Consider the following 21,704-nt stretch of genomic DNA (forward strand, 5'->3'; position numbering starts at 1 on the left):
TGCTATTTGTTAACGCTTCCTTCGCTAAGCGGTATCTCACGCCAGTCAAGATACTGTGTTTTCGGCCAGTGTTTATACTGCTAACGACACCAATTGTGGCAGTCATTATCATGAAGAGAAAGTAACTCCTTGAATTGTTTTGGAGCTAGCTCATGATTTCCTTGGGAATTATTACTGTGTTTATCTTGACAACTTACTTTTCAAAATGGAATGATCATATTAAGTTGATCGTCGGTAAAGAAGATGCCAGACTGAGATTCATTGGAAGAATCCTAAGGAAATGCAATCCGAAAACAAAGGAAGTAGGTTACAGTACGCTTGTTCGCCCACTGCTTGAATACTGCTCAACAGTGTGGGATCCGTACCAGATAGGGTTGATAGAAGAGATAGAGAAGATCCAACGGAGAGCAGCACGCTTCGTTACAGGATCATTTAGTAATCGCGAAAGCGTTACGGAGATGATAGATAAACTCCAGTGGAAGACTCTGCAGGAGAGACGCTCAGTAGCTCGGTACGGACTGCTGTTAAAGTTTCGAGAACATACCTTCACCGAAGAGTCAAGCAGTATATTGCTCCCTCCTACGTATATCTCGCGAAGAGACCTTGAGGATAAAATCAGAGAGATTAGAGCCCACACAGAAGCATACCGACAATCCTTCCTTCCACGTACAATACGAGACTGGAATAGAAGGGAGAACCGATAGAGGTACTCAGGGTACCCTCCGCCACACACCGTCAGGTGGCTTGCGGAGTATGGATGTAGATGTAGATGTAGATGGAACGCGAACTGATTGTCTCGTTGCAACTGAAACTAACATTGTCACGTGACCAGGTATGGTTGCATTACAGTTCAAAGTAGCGCTGCTTGTTACTCGCTATACGATCGCGGAAAATACCTCCGTGGTGACCCGCGATGACTTGATGTCGTCGTTAATTTTACTGAGAACGAGGAAGGTGCGGCAGACGAGGTGACGGAGAGTGCAAAGCTAAGAACGACAGTCGTGGACAAGTTACTGAATGAGGGACACGGTGTCGAGTGGAAATGGATTCAAGTATCTGTCGGAAAACAAAACAAGTAAAATATACACAATAAATATTTTACTGATGATAGAGATAATTACCATCACGAAAACCATCTTCGCAGAAACTTCACAACTTTTGTAGAAAGTAAAAGCGACCATTGATTTACTTAGTAACCCTGTGGAATCATAAAGCAAGTTTTGATAAGGAATTCATGTCCGGAAATGTACCACTTGGATGTAATAAGTTTGCAAATCTCTTGCTTCATGGTACGCGCGCAGTGAGCTCTTACCCGTGTCCTCCACAGGAGACCATAGCGAGAGCTATGTTTCGAGTACTCGTCGTCGGGTTCTCTTCTACGGGATGAAACCGTCGGCTCCAAAGTCAAGGAGTGCGCCGCGTCTGCGGCGCAGCACAGTCAATAGTTGTACTTGCGAACGTACCAGTTTCTCGCAACCGTTGAACGGAAATTATACGTGGTGTCATAATTACGACAGGCGACAGAACCATCTCCTCAATTCGTGTGCGTACCGTGATGCTGGTAATTTCAAAATGATCCGATCTTCAGACTTATTGTATCACTAAGCGGTACATTTCTGAACAAGACTTACCAACACTTTAACTACTAGGTTTGCTCTGTAGAAGTCCGCAGATCGTCGTCTCGCGATCGCGTTCTCGCTTCTCGAGCATGGGGTCATGGATTTCCACCCGTCTCGAGATGACTGGGTGTTTTGTGTTGTCCTCATCATTCCGTAATCATTCATGAAAGTAGCTAGATTAGGATGAGCAAAGGTTGGGAATTTGTACGGGCGCTGATAACCTGCAGTTGAGCACCCCACAAACCAAACATCATCATTATCCTCTTAGAAGCCTTTGATAGGAATTGTGAAATACTTGTTTTCCTGGAGTCATTCTTTTTCAGACTGGTTTGTTGCGGTTCGGCACGAGTTTCTTCCTATGCCAACTTCAGAGTAGCAGCACTTGGAACGTACGTCTTCAGTTATTTGTTGGATGTATTCCAAACTCTCTTTTCCTCTACAGTTCTTACCTTATACCGATTCCTCATGGAAGGAATTTAGTGTTCTCTTAACGGATGTCCTAAAATCCTGTCCCTTGTCGGTGTTTTCGAAATATTTCTTTCGTCCCCGATTCTCCAGAGCATCCTCTCATTCCTTTCCCTATCATCCACGTAATTTTCAACAATCTTACATACCACCACGTCTCAAATACTTTAATTCTCTTCTTTTCCGGTTTTCCCACAGTCTATGTTTCACTACCATACAATTCAGTGATCCCAATGCACATACTCAGAATTTTCTTCTCAAATTGCGGCCTATGTTTGATATTAATGGAAATCTCTTAGCCAAGAATGCTCTTTTTGGCAGTGATAGTCTGATCTTTATGTCCTCCTTGTTCCGTCCGTCATTACTTATTTTGCTGACTAGGTAGCAGAATTGCTTAACTTCATCGTGATCACCAATCCCGATGTTAAGCTTCTCGCTATTCTCATTTCCTCTACTTCCAATTAGTTTCGTCTTTCTTCAATTTACTCTCAGTGTTCTTCACTTTCAGGAAGGTAGCTGCGTCACCAACTTATTAATATCTTTTCATCTTGAATTTTAATTCCACTCTTCAAGCTTTCCTTTATTTTCGTCATCGCTTCCTCGACGCATAATAGGGACGAAAGGCTACATCCCTGTCTTACACCCATTTTAATCTGAGCAACTCGTTCGTGTTCTTTCCTGTTTCTTGTAGATTTTGTATATTAACCGTGGTTCCCTACAGTCTACCCCTGTTTTTCTCGGTCTTCCGGACATCTTGCACCATTTGACGCTGTCGAAAGCCTTTTCCAGGTCGACAAATTCTATGAACGTGTCTCGATGTTTCTTTAGTCTTGCTTCCGTTACCAATCTGAACATCAGATTTGCCACTGTGGTGCCTTTAACGTTACTAAAAGCAAACTGATCGTCGTCTAGCACATCCTCAATCTTCCTTTGCATTCTTCTGTATATTATTCTTGTCAGCAACTTGGGTGCATGAACTGTTTAGCTGACTGTGCGATAATTTTCGCACTTGTCGGCCCTGGCAATCTTCGTAATTGTGTGGATGATATTTTTTTGAAAGTCAAAGGTATATTTCCAGATTCGTACATATGTAAACCGAAGCGAATTGTTGTTTTGTTGCCACTTCCTCATACACGTAACTAAAGAACATACATCTGTACAGCAGCGCGAATAGTCGTTTTGTTGCCACTTCCTCACTCTATGTAACTAAAGAATCGGAGATGAGCATTTCATGAGATTCCTATGGAACAACGTTATAATAAACACGGGCTGGAAAAAAAGCAGGCAACAATGAGGAAGAAACAAAAGGCAGTAAAACTTTACGGACTGAGATGCGATGTGATATTATTGCACTGATTACAAATTCGGGTATAGATCACTTATCAATATGATGTTGCATCCCGTCTGGCCCCCATCCGGGCTGGCCGAGCGGTTCTAGGCGCTACAGTCTGGAACCGCGCCTCGGGCATGGATGTGTGTGATGTCCTTAGATTAGTTAGGTTTAAGTAGTTCTGAGTTCTAGGGGACTGATGACCTTAGAAGTTAAGTCCCATAGTGCTCAGAGCCATTTGAACCTGCCTGGCCTGGACTGTCGCACTGATTCGGTTGGGAAGCGTGCCATAAGGTCACTGTATCCTTTCCTCAGACAGGCGTACTAAGTGGTCCTTGACGTCCGAGATTCTCATCTGGTACCACGGATGTTCTGTCGGGAACAGATCTGCTGATCTTGCTGGCCACGAGAGTACTTTAACATCACAAGGACAGTTCATAGAGAAATGTGCCATGTGCGTACGAGCAGCATACTGTTGCAAAATGGCGCCAGATACTGTAAAACGGGATGTCCGTCACGTACCATTGTGTCGTCAGTGTTCATTCGGTCACTACCAACCGTAAGTAACCGGAGATCACACCCGATGGCTTCCAAAACTATGATCTCTGCACCTCTCCAAAACATTGGAAGGATGTGACCTCTCTTTCGGTCTTCACAGAACTAGCCCACCATGGTCGTCCGGGGTAAAACACAATGGCCTCATCGCTGAACACAATGGGATGCCATCCCTCAGTAGTCCATGCTTGGCGATACAGCACTGCCGTTTATGTTGAATTTTTAACGTCACGGTTCGGAGATTTCCCAGCCTGCTGTTGTTCTCGGACCAATGATGTGGCCTGTCACACACTGTTGTACAGAGTCTAGGATGGCAAGTACAGATATGGACGTGTTTGGGCGTAATACGGCGGCTCTTCCTTGTGGCGGTCTGTCGCAGTCGACCGAAAACGTCACTACGAATATACCTGTTGTCACACAGTCCAACATCGAGCTGGTGATACATCTGAATATCCCATAAATCCAAATTGAGGCCCGCAATAGACTCCTGTTAAGCTCTGTCAGGTGCTGATAACGCTATCTCTCACGAGTATGCCACACAACTGTGTCGTTCACAGTGATCACGAGACACCTGACGCTGTTCACGCCACTTCTATAACTTACCAGACCTGGTAAGAGCACTAAATACGAACAATACGAATGCGCTTTGGAGGCCGTTCTGCCCGTTATAGGGAATTGCAACTCTAAACACACCTTCGATGGTGTGTGTACGGTAATGTGTACGGTTACAAGTCACACTCACATCCGACCATTGCTTCTGGGAGCTTCACTTGCTTTGTCAGGCAGTGTATGCGCTACACAAAAGAAACGAAAGAATATTTTAGCATCTTTTTTTCTCTTGTCCTCTGCATCTACCCACTGTTCCTTCCACAAAGTTAGCTCTTCATTTCCGGTACAGAGATATGCCATGGTTTTCGTGATTCCCGTGCATTTTAGGTATTCCTTTATAGGAAAAGGAATCTCCGTCTCCTCCTGATAAATACCGTATATGACACGGTTTGTTAGATTAAAACTTTGTGCTGGGTGGGCACTAGAACTCGGACCCTTGCTTGCTCGAGCAGTTATTTTGCCGACTTGGAAATGCCTCAACACCAGACAAAATTCACGAGGTGTAAACTGGATGCCACTGCGTCCCTGTTCAGCAAGTCCATCCTTGTCTTGAAAGAATGAGGAACGGTTAAAAGCCGCGAAGCGAAAGCGAAACTGCTCCTTCTCCAGTGCGCTCTCAAACGACAGTCGTTCCGCCAAATTAGACATTTTTATGTCGGAGAGAGTTCTCCGTCTATTCGAGGAACGCAGCCGCATTAACAGCTGTTCAGATCTCGCCAATTGGCACATGGTCAGCAGCTGTGACTCCGGTTCTTGATTCTGCACCTGGAGTGGGTCTCTCGGTGAAGAGTTTTTACCCAACAAACAAAACAAGTTTTTGACATACCCGCTAAAAACACGGCGTCTGAACTGATTTACTTGTGGCAACAATTTTATGCCTAAATATTTCGTAATAGAAGCTCGATGATGACCCACAAATTTGTCACCTAACCCGATAGATTTGGTGCCATCCCCCCCCCCCCCCCCACTTTCTAACGTGTTTTCATCTTTCAACCGCTAAGACTGTGAAACACTGAACCTCCACTTTGCTACCTTCCTCGTACGTTCAACTTCCGACAAAGTCGCACAGGAGTTTAGCGACCATTACGTGAATACGATAGAATGGCCTTATCACTGCTTTACGTCGCTAATAGCGAGAGATAGCTTGCTGTTAAAACGTATTTTGATCAAATGTTTCACCGCGGGTTTTTGATCGGGTTTTCATAGCCAAATGAAGAGCGGGGAATCGGCAAATTGGATAGCAAATTGTCCATAGAGGACTCTAGTGCTTAAAAAAATGTGTTAAAAGTAGTCAGGGTCATTAAGGAATCTTGATTACTGATTTGATCGGAAACTGATGTATATCATAAACAGCTGCTGCTAGCTATGTAAATAGTCAAATCTTTTACCTGTGCAAGGCCTAACTACAGTATTTCGAGCAGAGAAAAGTACGTTGCTGTGATATTTAACAGTCAAAAGCGCTTCCTTGAAATCAGGTACTAAATTTAGGGCATTTAGATTACAGTAGACACCGTAATATAGTGAATCTTTTCATGTCTAGCTATCCTTTCCGCATTCGTGCCCAAACTGTACACATTTCAACTCAATCTCAGATGAGGGGCCCACAGCCTTCACAATACGTGATACACATTCTATGATTCCCGGAAGCCGGAAGAGTGCAGGGAGTCATCTTCATTGCTACACAGTATATGAGAAGTGGCATTTGTGTGATATTTGACTGTGAAAATGGTTTAATTCTTGTCAAATTCTAAATTGAGAACATTTCGAGAACATAAGACGCTACGACAGCAAATGTTTCAATAATACTTTCTGAACAAAATTTGAAAATTTAAAAGAAATTGAAATAAAAGCTGTCAAATATTTTGTGAAATCATTTATCTAAAAGTCAGAAACAAAATAGCTTAGAGAAACATTTGACAGGCCTTTGGATGATGGTCGAAATCATGTACAGCAAACGTTATGCGTCTAATGATTCCCTAATCTGTTTCATTTCTCCTGTTAGAAGATTCATTTCACAAAATTGACCGATTTCTTTTCAACATTTCGTATTAAAGTGTTTCGAGTATGGCCTGCCATCAGATTACCAGAGACAAACGTAATATAGAGCATCGTGTCGTGGAATCTTTGGTAATATTAGTAGAGCTCTGATGTTGACACGGTGTTGTGTATTAATGTCATCTCAAATATAGTCATGGTGTGTCATACTCAAAATGGACTGATAAAATTAGCATTAACGGCAAGTGGACTGTTGCTAATAGCAACCTAAAGCCGTGATAACGGTTCATCAGTTCTTCTTCGTGCTATCATTCTCAGCGTTCTGTCTGACGTTAATTGGTTATGACCCGGAGAACAGCGGAAAGAACACACGGTTTACTTCTTTTTAACTGCACTGAAAACCTTCGATTTCGCATTATGACGTTAAGATTTAATAAGTGATCAGCACGTACGCAACCGTTGACTGTCAGCAGTGGTGTTCAAAATGTGAATATTTAACATCCCTTACTTCGTCATTTGTATATAGAAAGATTTCACACGGTTACAATGTTGAATGTTCGACGGGAACGTCGTGTGTAGTGATAAAGCATAAGCCGACGCCGATGTTCTCGATATACGTAAACAGTTTATTAGTCTGGATTATCAGCGCTATCAGATTGTTCGCTAACGACACTGTTGTTTACAGGAAAATAACACCTTTGGAGATAATGCAGAAATATTGGGAAAATATTCCACCTTGTGTAATTAACGTCAATTCTATTTAAATTTGCATAACGCCAAAACGACACCTGTGACACCACAGAAAGAAGCTGGTAGTATCCGATTATAAGGTCTATGGTGGCTATCAGGAATGTACACGCAGACTGAAGAGACGAATGAAAGTTAGTACCAAGTCTGTGATTCGAAACCGGATGGCCTCTTCAGTAGGCAGATGGCCTCAGTACTACGCCATCCTGGCACAGTGGCTTTGCACAGCCACACTGACTATCCTAGCATGCCTCCTTCCTCTATTCAAATTCTCATTCAAGCCTCAGTCCTCTTGGTACTCCCTCTAGATTTTAAACTACACTACTGGCCATTAAAATTGCTACACCACGAAGATGACGAGCTACAGACGCGAAATTTAACCGACAGGAAGAAGATGCTGTGATATGCAAATGATCAGCTTTTCAGAGCAGTCACACAATGTTAGCGCCGGTGGTGACACATACAACGTGCTGACATGAGGAAAGTTTCCAACCGATTTCTCATATACAAACAGCAATTGACCGGCGTTGCCTGGTGAAACGTTGTTGTGATGCCTCGTCTATGGAGGAGAAATGCGTATCATCACGTTTCCGACTTTGATAAATATCGTATTGTAGTCTATCGTGATTGCGGCTTATCGTATCGCGACATTGCGGCTCGCGTTGGTCGAGATCCAATGACTGTTAGCAGAAAATCGAAACGGTGGGTTCAGGACGGTAATACAGAACGCCGTGCTGGATCCCAACGCCCTCGTATCACTAGCAGTCGAGACGACACGCATCTTATCGGCATGGCTGTAACGGATCGTGCAGCCAAATCTCGATCCCTGTGTCAACAGATGGTGACGTTTGCAAGACAACAAATAACTGCACGAACAGTTCGACGGCGTTTGCAGCACCATGGACTATCAGCTCGGAGACCATGGCTGCGGTTACCACTGACGCTGCATCACAGACAGGAGCGCCTGCGATGGTGTACTCAACGACGAACCTGGGTGCACGAATGGTAAAACGTCATTTTTTCGGATGAATCTAGTTTCTGTCTACAGAATGATGATGGTCGCGTCCGTGTTTGGAGACATTGCGGTGAACGCACATTGGAAGCGTGTATTCGTCATCGCCATACTGGCGTATCACCCGGCGTGATGGTATGGAGTGCCATTGGTTACACGTCTCGGTCACCTCTTGTTCGCAATGACGGCACTTTGAACAGTGGACGTTACATTTAAGATATGTTACGACCCGTGGCTCTACCCTTCATTCGATACCTGCGAAGCCCTACATTTCAGCAGGATAATGCACGACCGCATGTTGCAGGTCCTGTACGGGCCTTTCTGGGTACAGAAAACATTCGACTGCTGCCTTGGCCAGAGCATTCTCCAGATCTCTCACCAATTGAAAACGTCTGGTCACTAATGGCCAGCAACTGGCTCGTCACAATACGCCAGTCACTACCCCTGATGAACTGTGGTATCGTGTTGAAGCTGCATAGGCAGCTGTACCTATACACGCCACCCAAGCTCTGAGTCAATGCCCAGGGTATCAAGGGCGTTATTACAGCCTGAGTTGGTTGTTCTGGGTACTGATTTCTCAAGATCTATGCACCCAAATTGCGTTAAAGTGTAATCACATGTCAGTTCTAGTAAAATATATTTGTTCAATGAATACCCCATTATCGTCTGCATTTCGTCTTGGTGTAGCAATTTTAATTGCCAGTAGTGGAGTTTCATTTGAATATCTGGAATGTTTTACATGTATGTGTTTAAGGGCAGATCGAAGAATCGATCTGAATAATTGAATGAGTAATTTAGATTTGTTTGAATGAAGGGTTCTGGGAAAGCGCAGTGCACCTGTGCCGCTATACATCTAAGAAAAAAAAGTTTAAATGGTTCTGAGCACTATGAGACTTAGCATATGAAGTCATCAGTCCCCTAGAACTTAGAACTGCTTAAACCTAACCCAAGGACATCACACACATGCATTGCCGATTCGAACTTGCGACCGTAGCGGTCGCGCGGTTCCAGACTGAAGCGCGTAGAACCGCTCGACCACAGCAGCCGGCTATACATCTCTAGAATGCACACTTAAGTGAGTGGCATAGGGTTCTAGAAACTACCTTTAGAGAACTTCTCTACCGTTCCACTCCATAACAGCGCGTGAGAAAAATAAATCTTACTGTACGAGCTCTGATTTCTCTTACTTCATTATGATAACCATTTACCCCAACGTAGTTCAAATGGCTCTGAGCGCTATGGGACTTAACATCTTAGGTCATCAGTCCCCTAGAACTTAGAACTACATAAACCTAACTAACCTAAGGATATCACACACACCCATGCCCGAGGCAGGATTCGAACCTGCGACCGTAACAGTCCTGCGGTTCCGGATTGAAGCGCCTAGAACCGCACGGCCACCGCGGCCGGCCCAACGTAGTTGGTGGTTGAAATTTAGTGAATTTTTCCTTCTGTAGTTTGTTGTTGAAATTTCGTGAAAACTAGTGACACCATACTGGAAACAGTAGATAAGGTAAAATACGTAGGAGGAATCATCCCGAGCTGTCTAAAGTGAATAATCATATAACAGAAAGAGTAGGGAAAGTACATGTCAGGATAAGGTGCATACGAAGAATCTTCATCTTCTTTTTCTTGTGCCTTTGTCCCGTATTGGTGCAGGATCGGCATGGTTGTTTAATGGATTTGGATGGTTGATTTGAGGGGTGTCAACGGCCTTGCCGGAGTAGTATTACCGGCTCCCGTCAGGTCACCGAAGTTAAGAGCTGTCGGGTTTGTCTATCACTTTCATCGGTCTCCGTGCTGGTCTACCGAGTGCTGTCGGCAAGCGGGATGCACTCAGCCCTTGTGAGTCCAATTGAGAAGCTGCTTGAATGACAAGTAGAGGCTACGGTCACGAAAACTGACACGACCGGGAGAGCTGTGTGCTGACCGCATGCCTCTCCATATCCGCATCCAGTGACGCCTATGGGCTGAGGATGACACGGCGGCCAGTCGCTACCGTTGGGCTTTCCGAGACCGGACGCAGTTTAAGGGGTGGGTGGATGTGCTTCCTGTCGCAAACCCGATACCCCAGGGACGGAACATGTGTACCCTAACTGTCTGCATGTGATATTAGTAATGTGAAACTGAGCTAAAGTTTTCTAAATGTTTGCGAATCATGTAACTGTGTTGACCTTGTGTACCAGCGCGGTATTCACCCAAAAAAATGGGATGTGCGAAACCGTAAGAAGAAAACCACACCGGCCCTCGTCGTTGATCTGTCGGATCCGATCTGGCGCGCCTCCCAGTCCCCAATCTCACACTAACACGCTAGGCTATCCTGGCGTGTCATAGGAAGAAACGTATGCAAATTTAATTCGTCCGTGAAAGAAGTGGCCGACAAAACACTTGTTCAGCCGACTATTGTTCTCCAGTCAGGGACGCTTACCGTGGTGCAGTAACAGAAATGAGAAACAGGATGCAATGAAGAGCGGCATGTTTGATCATGGGTGCGTTTGACGGCTCGAGAGCATTATGGAGATGCTTTAAAAAACAAATAAAATAAAACACCTTCCAATGACAGGCACTACAAGAGAGGTGTTCTGCATCGTAGAGAGGTTTGAGGGGTTTACTATTGAAATTTCGAAAGTATGCGTTCGGGTAGTTCGTCTCACAAAGGTCTTGCGAAATTTACAGAACGCGAAAATTAAAGAACTTAGGCATATCGAAAATTCCCTACGTAACACACTGTAACATGACTTGCGGTGTATACAGAGTGGCCAATTAATAGTGACCGGGTCAAATATCTCACGAAATAAGTATCAAACGAAAAAACTACAAAGAACGAAACTCGTCTAGCTTGAAGGGGGGAAACCAGATGGCGCTATGGTTGGCCTTCTAGATGGCGCCGCCACAGTTCACACGGATATCAACTGCGTTTTTTTTTTTTATTATTAGGAACCCCAATCTTTATTACATATTCGTGTAGTACGTAAAGAAATATGACCACTTTTTTCGCTTTGTGATAGATGGCGCTATAATAGTCACAAACGTATAAGTACGTGGTATCACGTAACATTCCGCCAGTGCGGGCAGTATTTACTTCGTGATACATTACCCGTGTTAAAATAGACCGTTTACCAGTTGCGGAAAAGGTCGATATCGTGTTGATGTATGGCTATTGTGATCAAAATTCCCAATGGGCTTGTGCTATGTATGCTGCTCGGTATCCTGGACGACATCATCCAAGTGTCCGCACCGTTCGCCAAATAGTTACGTTATTTAAGGAAACAGGAAGTGTTCAACCACATGTAAAACGTCAACCACGACGTGCAACAAACGATGATGCTCGAGTAGGTGTTTTTAGCTGCTGTTGATGCTAATCTCCACGTCAGTAGCAGACAAATTGCGCTAGAATCGGCAATCTCAAAAACGTCGGTGTTGAAAGTGCTACATCAACATCAATTGCACCCTTACCATATTTCTATGCACCAGGAATTGCATGGCGACGACTTTGAACGTCGTGTACAGTTCTGACACTGGGCACAAGAGAAATTACGGGATGTTGACATATTTTTTGCACGCGTTCTATTTAGCGACGAAGCGACATTCACCAGCAGCGGTAACGTAAACAGGAATAATACACACTATTGGGCAACGGAAAATAAACAATGGCTGCGACAAGTGGAACATCAGCGATATTGGAGGGTTAATGTATGGTGCGGAATTATGGGAGGAAGGATAAATGGCCTCCATTTTATCGATGGCAATCTAAATGGTGCAATGTATGCTGATTTCCTACGTAATGTTCTACCGATGTTAGTACAAGATGTTTCACTGCAAGACAGAATGGCGATGTACTTCCAACATGATGGCTGTCCGGCACATAGCTCGCGTGATGTTGAAGCGGTATTGAATAGCATATTTCTTGACAGGTGGATTGGTCGTCGAAGCATCATACCATGGCCCTCACGTTCGCCGCATCTGACGTCCCCGGATATCTTTCTATGGGGAAAGTTGAAGGATATTTGCTATCGTGATCCACCGACAACGCCTGACAACATGCGTCAGCGCATTGTCAATGCATGTGCAAACATTACGGAAGGCGAGCTACTCGCTGTTGACAGGAATGTCGTTTCACGTATTGCCAGATGCATTGAGTTTGACGGACATCATTTTGAGCATTTATTGTCTTAATGTGGTATTTACAGATAATCACGCTGTAACAACATGCGTTCTCAGAAATGATAAGTTCACAAAGGTACATATATCACATTGGAACAGCCGAAATAAAATGTTCAAACGTACCTGCGTTCTGTATTTTAATTTAATTAGCCTACCTCTTACCAACTGTTCGTCTAAAATTGTGAGCCATATGTTTGTGACTGTAACAGCGCCATCCATTACAAAGCGTAAAAAGTGGTCCAACTGAAACATTCATATTTCTTTACGTACTACACGAATATGTAATAAAAATGGGGGTTCCTATTTTTAAAAAAAACGCAGTTGATATCCGTTTGACCTATGGAAGCGCCATCTGGTTTCCCCCTTCAAGATAGACAAGTTTCGTTCTTTGTAGTTTTTTCGTTTGACGCTTATTTCGTGGTATATGTGGCCCGGTCACGATCAATAGACCACACTGTATATGTAGACCTAAAGGAAACAGTGCACTAGACACTAGTCTGATAAATTCCGTAGCCTTGCATTGGTATTTGGAAGCCTTATCAAGTAGACGTGACAGCCGATATCGAATTCATGTATTCGCTGCTAGGATAGTAAAGGTGCGTGGGAAACATAAATTAGAAACCTCGAAAGAAAAACGAAGTTCTCACGAAACCCTGTTTTGTTGACTTAGAGCATCTGTATTCGAGGAGGACTGCACAACTATTCTGCTGCTAACATCGTGTATCTCGCGTGAGGATCATGAGAATAAAGGAGAGTAGAGGCATATAGTCGTATTGGAATGGAATACGGCTTACGGTGTATGTGGATGGAAACATATGGAGTATTTAGATGTCAAAAGAAAGTGGTTTCTAATGTGGGAGAGTGGTGTAGCAAAATAGTCGTGAAACTGAGGATGGTGTGGGGCATGGTTCACGTCGCGTGTCGGGCTCGTTACCTTGCGGTTGCCTGCGGCCTGTTGTCAATCACTGGAAAGCTGTAATAAGTGCCTCAGACGAGCCGGCTCCAGCATCGGACGAGTTCTGCTAGTACCACGCCCTGTGGTGGTGGGGGAAGGAAAGTAAAAGCTGTCGTACGCAAAGCAACTCTAAACACTGCACTTGCGTGGACGTCTTGCCCGAGGTGGTGAAGTCTGTCTTTTCGAGAGTGTGAAATCATAGCTTGATACAAGACGGAAAAAATTGTGGTATTACAAAACACACACACACACACACACAGAGGCGAGCACGTGCACACAAACAGTGGATGCACCTGCGATTGTAGGCTTCAGCGACAAGTATCCAATTCAGCAAAATTGCTCGTTATTTTGTCAATGGGCAGATACGCGATCTGTTGATTTTAAACAAGTTTAGATAAAAATCCCATGTCAACATGGCAAATTTTCTTCACTGATTACCGGTTTCGGCTCATTACTGAGTCATTTAGATCAATCAAAATTCGGTGTCTGTTACACGTTACATATGTCGTATTTTTTAATTTTTATTTTTTTGTTTTACTGTAAATCGTAGTTCGTTATGTAAGTTGACAATTTGCTTAACCAACTGTAATTTTCACTTTAGAATTTTTTATTTAACAAGGGTGACTTATCTCTAAGAAAAATAAGATGATGCGTAATGAGTGTTACACACTAAACAACTTTTAGATTGGTCTGAAGGTAGCTCAGTAATGAGCCGAAATCGGTAATCATCAAAGAAAATTTGCGACCTTGAAGTAGGATTTTTATCCACACATGATCTACCAGGATAACCAGTGTTTTGTCGTTGGTACTTGATTTTCGCTATTGGATTCCATGATGATATCCTACTCCCTTGATCCTATCATCACTTAATATCACAGTTGATTGATGAAAGGAGGAAGTACAAACATGTTCCGGGAAAATCAGGAATACAGAAATACAAGTCGCTGAGGAATGAAATAAATAGGAAGTGCAGGGAAGCTAAGACGAAATGGCTGCAGGAAAAATGTGAAGACATCGAAAAAGATATGATTGTCGGAAGGACAGACTCAGCATACAGGAAAGTCAAAACAACCTTTGGTGACATTAAAAGCATCGGTGGTAACATTAAGATTGCAACAGGAATTCCACTGTTAAATGCAGAAGAGAGAGCAGATAGGTGGAAAGAATACATTGAAAGCCTCTATGAGGGTGAAGGTTTGTCTGATGTGATAGAAGAAGAAACAGGAGTCGATATAGAAGAGATAGGGGATCCAGTATTGGAATTTAAAAGAGCTTTGGAGGACTTACGGTCAAATAAGGCAGAATGGATAGATAACATTCCATCAGAATTTCTAAAATCATTGGGGGAAGTGGCAACAAAACGACTATTCACGTTAGTGTGTAGAATGTATGAGTCTGGCGACATACCATCTGACTTTCGGAAAAGCATCATCCACACAATTCCGAAGACGGCAAGAGCTGACAAGTGCGAGAATTATCGCTCAATCAGCTTAACAGCTCATGCATCGTAGCTGCTTACAAGTATAATATACAGAAGAATGGAAAAGAAAATTGAGAATGCTCTAGGTGACGATCAGTTTGGCTTTAGGAAAAGTAAAGGCACGAGAGAGGCAATTCTGACGTTACGGCTGAGTGAAAGTGAAGAAGAATTAAATGATCTGCTGAACGGAATAAACAGTCTAATGAGTACACAGTATGGTTTGAGAGTAAATCGGAGAAAGACGAAGGTAATGAGAAGTAGTAGAAATGAGAACAGCGAGAAACTTAACATCAAGATTGAGGGTACGAAGTCAATGAAGTTAAGGAATTCTGCTACCTAGGCATTAAAATAACCAATGACGGACGGAGCAAGGAGGACATCAAAAGCAGACTCGCTACGGCAAAAAAGGCATTTCTGGCCAAGAGAAGTCTACTAATATCAAATACCGGCCTTAATTTGAGGAAGAAATTTCTGAGGATGTACGTCTGGAGTACAGCATTGTATGATAGTGAAACATGGACTGTGGGAAAACCGGAACAGAAGAGAATCGAAGCACTTGAGATGTCTTGCTATAGACGAATGTTGAAAATTAGGTGGACTAATAAGGTAAGGAATGAGGAGGTTCTACGCAGAATCGGAGAGGAAAGGAATATGTGGAAAACACTGATAAGGAGAAGGGACAGGATGATAGGACATGTGCTAAGACATGAGGGAATGGCTTCCATGGTACTAGAAGGAGCTGTAGAGGGCAAAAACTGTAGAGGAAGACAGAGATTGAAATACGTCAAGCAAATAATTGAGGACGTAGGTTGCAAGTGCTACTCTGAGATGAAGAGGTTAGCACAGGAAAGGAATTCGTGGCGGGCCGCATCAAACCAGTCAGTAGACTGATGACGAAAAAAAAAAAGTTTTTCACATGTTACAAGCAATCTCAAAACAGTAAAATTTACATGCATTTTGTACATACAGGGTGTTCGGAAATTCCCTTTACAAGTTTCTAGTATTTGTAGAGGGGAGTGAGAACATAATAGTTTGAACAGGAATTCACGTCCGTAAACGTAAAATTTCCGTTCTGCGACGTTTCAGTTCAGATTTTAGCTCATTCACTTCTGTTTAAGTAACTGAATTAGGCGTCGTGCAGTACAATTATTAGGTAACAATTCGAAAGGATTCCATTTATCGCTTAAGCATAATTGTTTGTGTTCACACTTACATTATGTGATCAAAAGTATCCGCTCTCCACCGGTAATGCTGGAACTCAATACGGTGTTGACCCACCGTTACCCTAGATGACAGCTTCCACTCTCGCAGGTGTACGTTCAGTCAGGTGCTGGAAGGTTTCTTGAGGAATGGTAGCCCATTATTCACGGAGTGCTGCACTGAGGAGAGGTATCAATGTCAGTCGGCGAGGCCTGGCACGAAGTCGGCGTTCCAAAACATCCCAATATTGTTCTGTAGGATTCAGTTCAGGAATTTGTGAAGGCAAGTCCATTATAGGGATGTTACTGTCGTGTAACCACTCCGCCTCAGGTCGTGCATTATGAACAGGTGCTCGATCGTGTTGAAAGATGCAATCGGCATCACCGAATTGCTCGTCAACAGTGCTAAGCTATAAGGTGTTTAAAACATCAATGTAGACCTGCGCTGTGATAGTGCCACGCAAAACAAGAAGGGGTGCAAGCCCCCTCCATGAAAAACACGACCAGACCATAACACCACAGCCTCTGAATTTTACTGTTGGCACTACACACGCTGGTAGATGACGTTCACCGGGCAGTCGCCATACCAACACCCTGGCATCGGATCGCCACATTGTGTACCGTGATTCGTCACTCCACACAACATTTTTTCACTGTTCAATCGTCCAGTGTTTAAGCTCCTTACACCAAGCGGGGCGTCGTTTGTCATTTACCGGCGTTGTGTGTGGCTTATCAGCGGCCGCTCGTCTATAAAATCCAACTCATAGTACTTGCAGTGGATCCTGACGCAGTTGGAATTCCTGTGTGATGGTCTGGATAGATGTCTGCCTATTACACATTATTACTCTCTTCAACTGTCGTCGCTCTCTCACATTCAACGGACGAGGTCGGTATGTACGCTTTTGTGCTGTACGTATCCCTTCACTTTTCCACTTCACTATCACATCGGAAACCGTGGACCTAGGGATGCTTAGGAGTGTGGAAATCTCGCGTACAGACGTTTGACACAATTGACATCCAATCATCTGATCACGTTCGAAGTCCGTGAGTTCCGCGGAGCGCCCCATTATAGTTTCACGATGTCTAATCACTAATGAGGTCACTGATAAATAGTACGTGGCAGTAGGTGGCAGCACAAAGCACTAATATGAAAAATCTGTGTTTTTAGAGGTGTTCGGATAGTTTTGATCACATGGTGTAAGCATTTCATGCTTGCATTATTACAAAACAAAAACAACCCAGATTACTGTACGTACAGAAAGATACTGATACATTACAACAGCAGCTCGAGCGTGGCGACCACCAACGTCGTTACAGACAATGTATCTACAAAGCATGTTATGGTACATATACTTCATGCCACCTGATGTATCTTCAGTTTCTAGTGAAGCGGCCAGACCTCGTGTTAGCAGATCCTCCTCTGTCTCTACAGGAGTCTCGTAAAATTTGCAAGGCAGACGTTTAGTGACCGTCTGACGTAGTACTCGACATCCTGTGTACGGTGTTGCATATCAAGACAGGCAACTTGGCACTTTTGTCTTTGAAATGATACTTAAATTGCTGCAAACAGGCGTTGATATGAATCATTGGGGACATGTTGAAAATGTGTGCCCCGACCGGAATTCGAACACGGGACCTCCTGCTTACATGGCAGGCGCTCTATCCATCTGAGCCACCGAGGGCACAGGAGCTGCAGCGAATTAACCCTTTCACGCTCCCCGTCAGACCCACATCCCCAACATGTCCACATTACTACATTCGTGGTGCGCCAAATAGATGTTTGCCTTTTTGTATTTCCCTCAGCAGAAGTGGACGCGTTACATATATCAAATGGAACCTTCGTAGAACGAAAACAGTTTTTTTTTCGAACATGGGTTCCTGCTCAACATACACTACTTGCCAATAAAAATGCTACACCACGAAGATGACGTGCTACAGACGCGAAATTTAACCGAGAGGAAGAAGATGCTGCGATATGCAAATTTGCTTTTCAGAGCATTCACACAAGGTCGGCGCCGGTGGCGACACCTACAACGTGCTGACATGAGGAACGTTTCCAACCGATTTCTCATACACAAACAGCAGTTGACCAGCGTTGCCTGGTGAAACGTTGTTGTGATGCCTCGTGTAAGGAGGAGAAATGCATACCATCACGTATCCGACTTTGATAAAGGTCGGATTGTAGCCTATCACGATTACGGTTTATCGTATCACGACATTGCTGCACGAATGGGTCGAGATCCAATGACTGTTAGCAGAATATGGAATCGGTGGGTTCAGGAGGGTAAGACGGAACGCCGTACTGGATCCCAACGGCCTCGTATCACTAGCAGTCGAGATGACAGGCATCTTATCCACATGGCTGTAACGGCTCATGCTGCCACGTCTCGAGCCCTGAGTCAACAGATGGGGACGTTTGCGAGACAACAACCATCTACACGAACAGCAGCAGCAGCATGGACTATCAGCTCGGAGACCATGGCTACGGTTACCCTTGCCGCTGCATCAGAGACAGGAGCGCCTGCGATGGTGTACTCAACGCCGAACCTGGATTCACAAATGGCAAAACAACATTTTTTCGGATGAATCCAGGTTATGTTTGCAGCATCATGACGGTCGCATCCGTGTTTGGTGACATCGCGATGAACGCACATTGGAAGCGTACATTTGTCACAGCAATACTGGCGTATCACCCGGCATGATGGTATGGGGTAACATAGGTTACACGTCTCGGTCACCTCTTGTTCGCATTGATGGCACTTTGAACAGTGGACGTTACATTTCAGATGTGTTACGATTCGTGGCTCTACCCTTTGTTCGATCCCTGGGAAACCATTTCAGCAGGATAATGCACGACCGCATGTTGCAGGTCCTGTACAGGCCTTTCTGGATACAGAAAATGTTCGATTGCTGCCCCAGCCACACATTCTCCAAATCTCTCACAAATTGAAAAAGTCTGGTCAATGGTGGCCGTTCAACTGGCTCGTCAGAATACGTCAGTTACTACCCTTGATGAACTGTGGTATCGTGTTGAAGCTTCATGGGCAGCTGTACCTGTACATGCTATCCGAGCTCTGTTATGCCCAGGCATATCAAGGGTTGGGTAGCTCAGTTGCTAGAGCACTTTCCTACGAAAGGCACGGTAGCTCAGCGTGTTCGGTCAGAGAGCTGGTTGGCCTCTGTAATAAAAAACTGAGTGGAAGGATCAACAAAACGAACTTGAACTGATGCGAAAAAAAACCGTCCCGAGTTCGGTTCTCGGTCCGGCACACAGTTTTAATTTGCCAGGAAGTTTCATATCAGCGCACACTCCGCTGCAGAGTGAAAATCTCATTCTAGCAGCTGCAATAATCAGCACAGAAATGAGTACTACTCTTAGGAACCTTGTCAGCACCAGTACAAGAATCTTCATAATTAGAGAACTACAGAGCAAGTTGGAATTCCAAAACTGCTCATCCATGTTGCATATTCCCGTGAGAAGAAATCGGTATGTCGAAGCAAGAAAACCTTGGCTATGGAGCAACGGAAGAAAGTCTTTTGGTCGGATGAGTCTTGTTTCACAGAGTTTACAACTTGTGGCCGAGTTCATATCCCAAGGGGGAAATATGGCTTAGGCTCGGTGATTATTTGTTCTGTCACATTCCTTAGGCCCCATTGTCATCCTCCAAGGTCCCATTACTGCTAACGATTATGTGACCATTTTCGCTGATCATCCCATGGTACAGTGATTATTCCCCAATAGTGATGCCGTGTATCAAGGCCACAGGGCGCCTATTCACACATCTCGCAACGTCCAGGACTGTTTTATAAGCACGAGGATGAATTGTCACATCTCCCCTGCCCATCACTGTCATTAGATATCAATGTTATTGAGTCTTTACGGTCTATTTCCGTCATCCACCTCCGCCTTTTCCTGAACTATGCACTACTTTGAAGGAAGAATGTTATAGGCTTCCCTTTAAAACCGTGCAGGAGATGTAAGTATCCACTCCAATTGGACTAGATGCTGTTTTAAATGACAAAGATTTTCCTAAACTGTGCTGTGTCTTTTATGTATTTTTTCCCAACCCCTGCACATGCTATATTTTATCACAGATACGTGACGTGAGGCGACGTTGCGATGTTTTTCCGGCAGGTCCTGGACGACACTAGTATGTTGAACGGCATGGTATACATACTATATTGTAACACATGTACGTGACGTGACATAACGTGATGCGACGTTGTGGTGCTTAATTTGCAGGTGATGGGCGGCACTAGCGTGCTCAACGGCTTGATTTGGATACTGTATTGTAACACTTGTACATGATGTGACATGACGTGATGTGACGTTGTGGTGCTTAATTTGCAGGTGCTGGGCGGCACTAGTGTGCTCAACGGCATGATTTGGATACTGTATTGTAAAGCATGTACGTGACGTGACGTGACGTGACGTGACGTGACGTGACGTGACGTGACGTGACGTGACGTGACGTGACGTGACGTGACGTTGTGGTGCTTAATTTGCAGGTACTGGGCGGCACTAGCATGCTCAACAGCATGATTTAGATACTGTATTGTAACACTTGAACCTGACGTGACAAGGTGTGACGTGACATTGTGGAGCTTAATTTGCAGGTGCTGGGCGGCACTAGAGTGCTCAACGGCATGATTTAGATACTGTATTGTAACGTATGTACGTGACGTCACATGACGTGACGTGACGTCACGTGACGTGACGTTGTGGTGCTTAATTTGCAGGTGCTGGGCGGCACCAGCGTGCTCAACGGCTTGATTTAGATACTGTATTGTAACACATGTACGTGACGTGGCGTGACGTGATGTGACGTTGTGGTGCTTAATTTGCAGGTGCTGGGCGGCACTAGCGTGCTCAACGGCTTGATTTAGATACTGTATTGTAACACTTGTACGTGGCGTGACATGGCGTGACGTGACGTTGTGGTGCTTAATTTGCAGGTGCTGGGCGGCACTAGTGTGCTCAATAGCATGATTTGCATACTGTATTGTAACGCATGTACGTGACGTGACGTGACGTGACGTGACGTGACGTGACATTGTGGTGCTTCATTTGGAGGTACTGGGCGGCACTAGCATGCTCAACAGCATGATTTAGATACTGTATTGTAACACATGTACGTGACGTGGCGTGATGTGACGTTGTGGTGTTTAATTTGCAGGTGCTGGGCGGCACTAGCGTGCTCAACGGCTTGATTTGGATACTGTATTGTAACACTTGTACATGATGTGACATGACGTGATGTGACGTTGTGGTGCTTAATTTGCAGGTGCTGGGCGGCACTAGTGTGCTCAACGGCATGATTTGGATACTGTATTGTAAAGCATGTACGTGACGTGACGTGACGTGACGTGACGTGACGTGACGTGACGTGACGTGACGTGACGTGACGTGACGTGACGTTGTGGTGCTTAATTTGCAGGTACTGGGCGGCACTAGCATGCTCAACAGCATGATTTAGATACTGTATTGTAACACTTGTACCTGACGTGACAAGGTGTGACGTGACATTGTGGAGCTTAATTTGCAGGTGCTGGGCGGCACTAGAGTGCTCAACG

The 21,704-nt window shown here is 44.4% G+C and overlaps 1 protein-coding gene across 1 annotated transcript in view; it reads left to right on the plus strand.

The window, feature by feature from the left end:
* The window catches only part of LOC126284756 (glucose dehydrogenase [FAD, quinone]), a 481,160-nt gene that overhangs the window by 394,879 nt on the left and 64,577 nt on the right, over positions 1–21,704 (plus strand). The window lies entirely within an intron of this gene.

Source organism: Schistocerca gregaria, chromosome 8 (genome assembly GCF_023897955.1).
Source record: "Schistocerca gregaria isolate iqSchGreg1 chromosome 8, iqSchGreg1.2, whole genome shotgun sequence".
In the NCBI taxonomy this organism is placed as follows: Eukaryota; Metazoa; Arthropoda; class Insecta; order Orthoptera; family Acrididae; genus Schistocerca; species Schistocerca gregaria.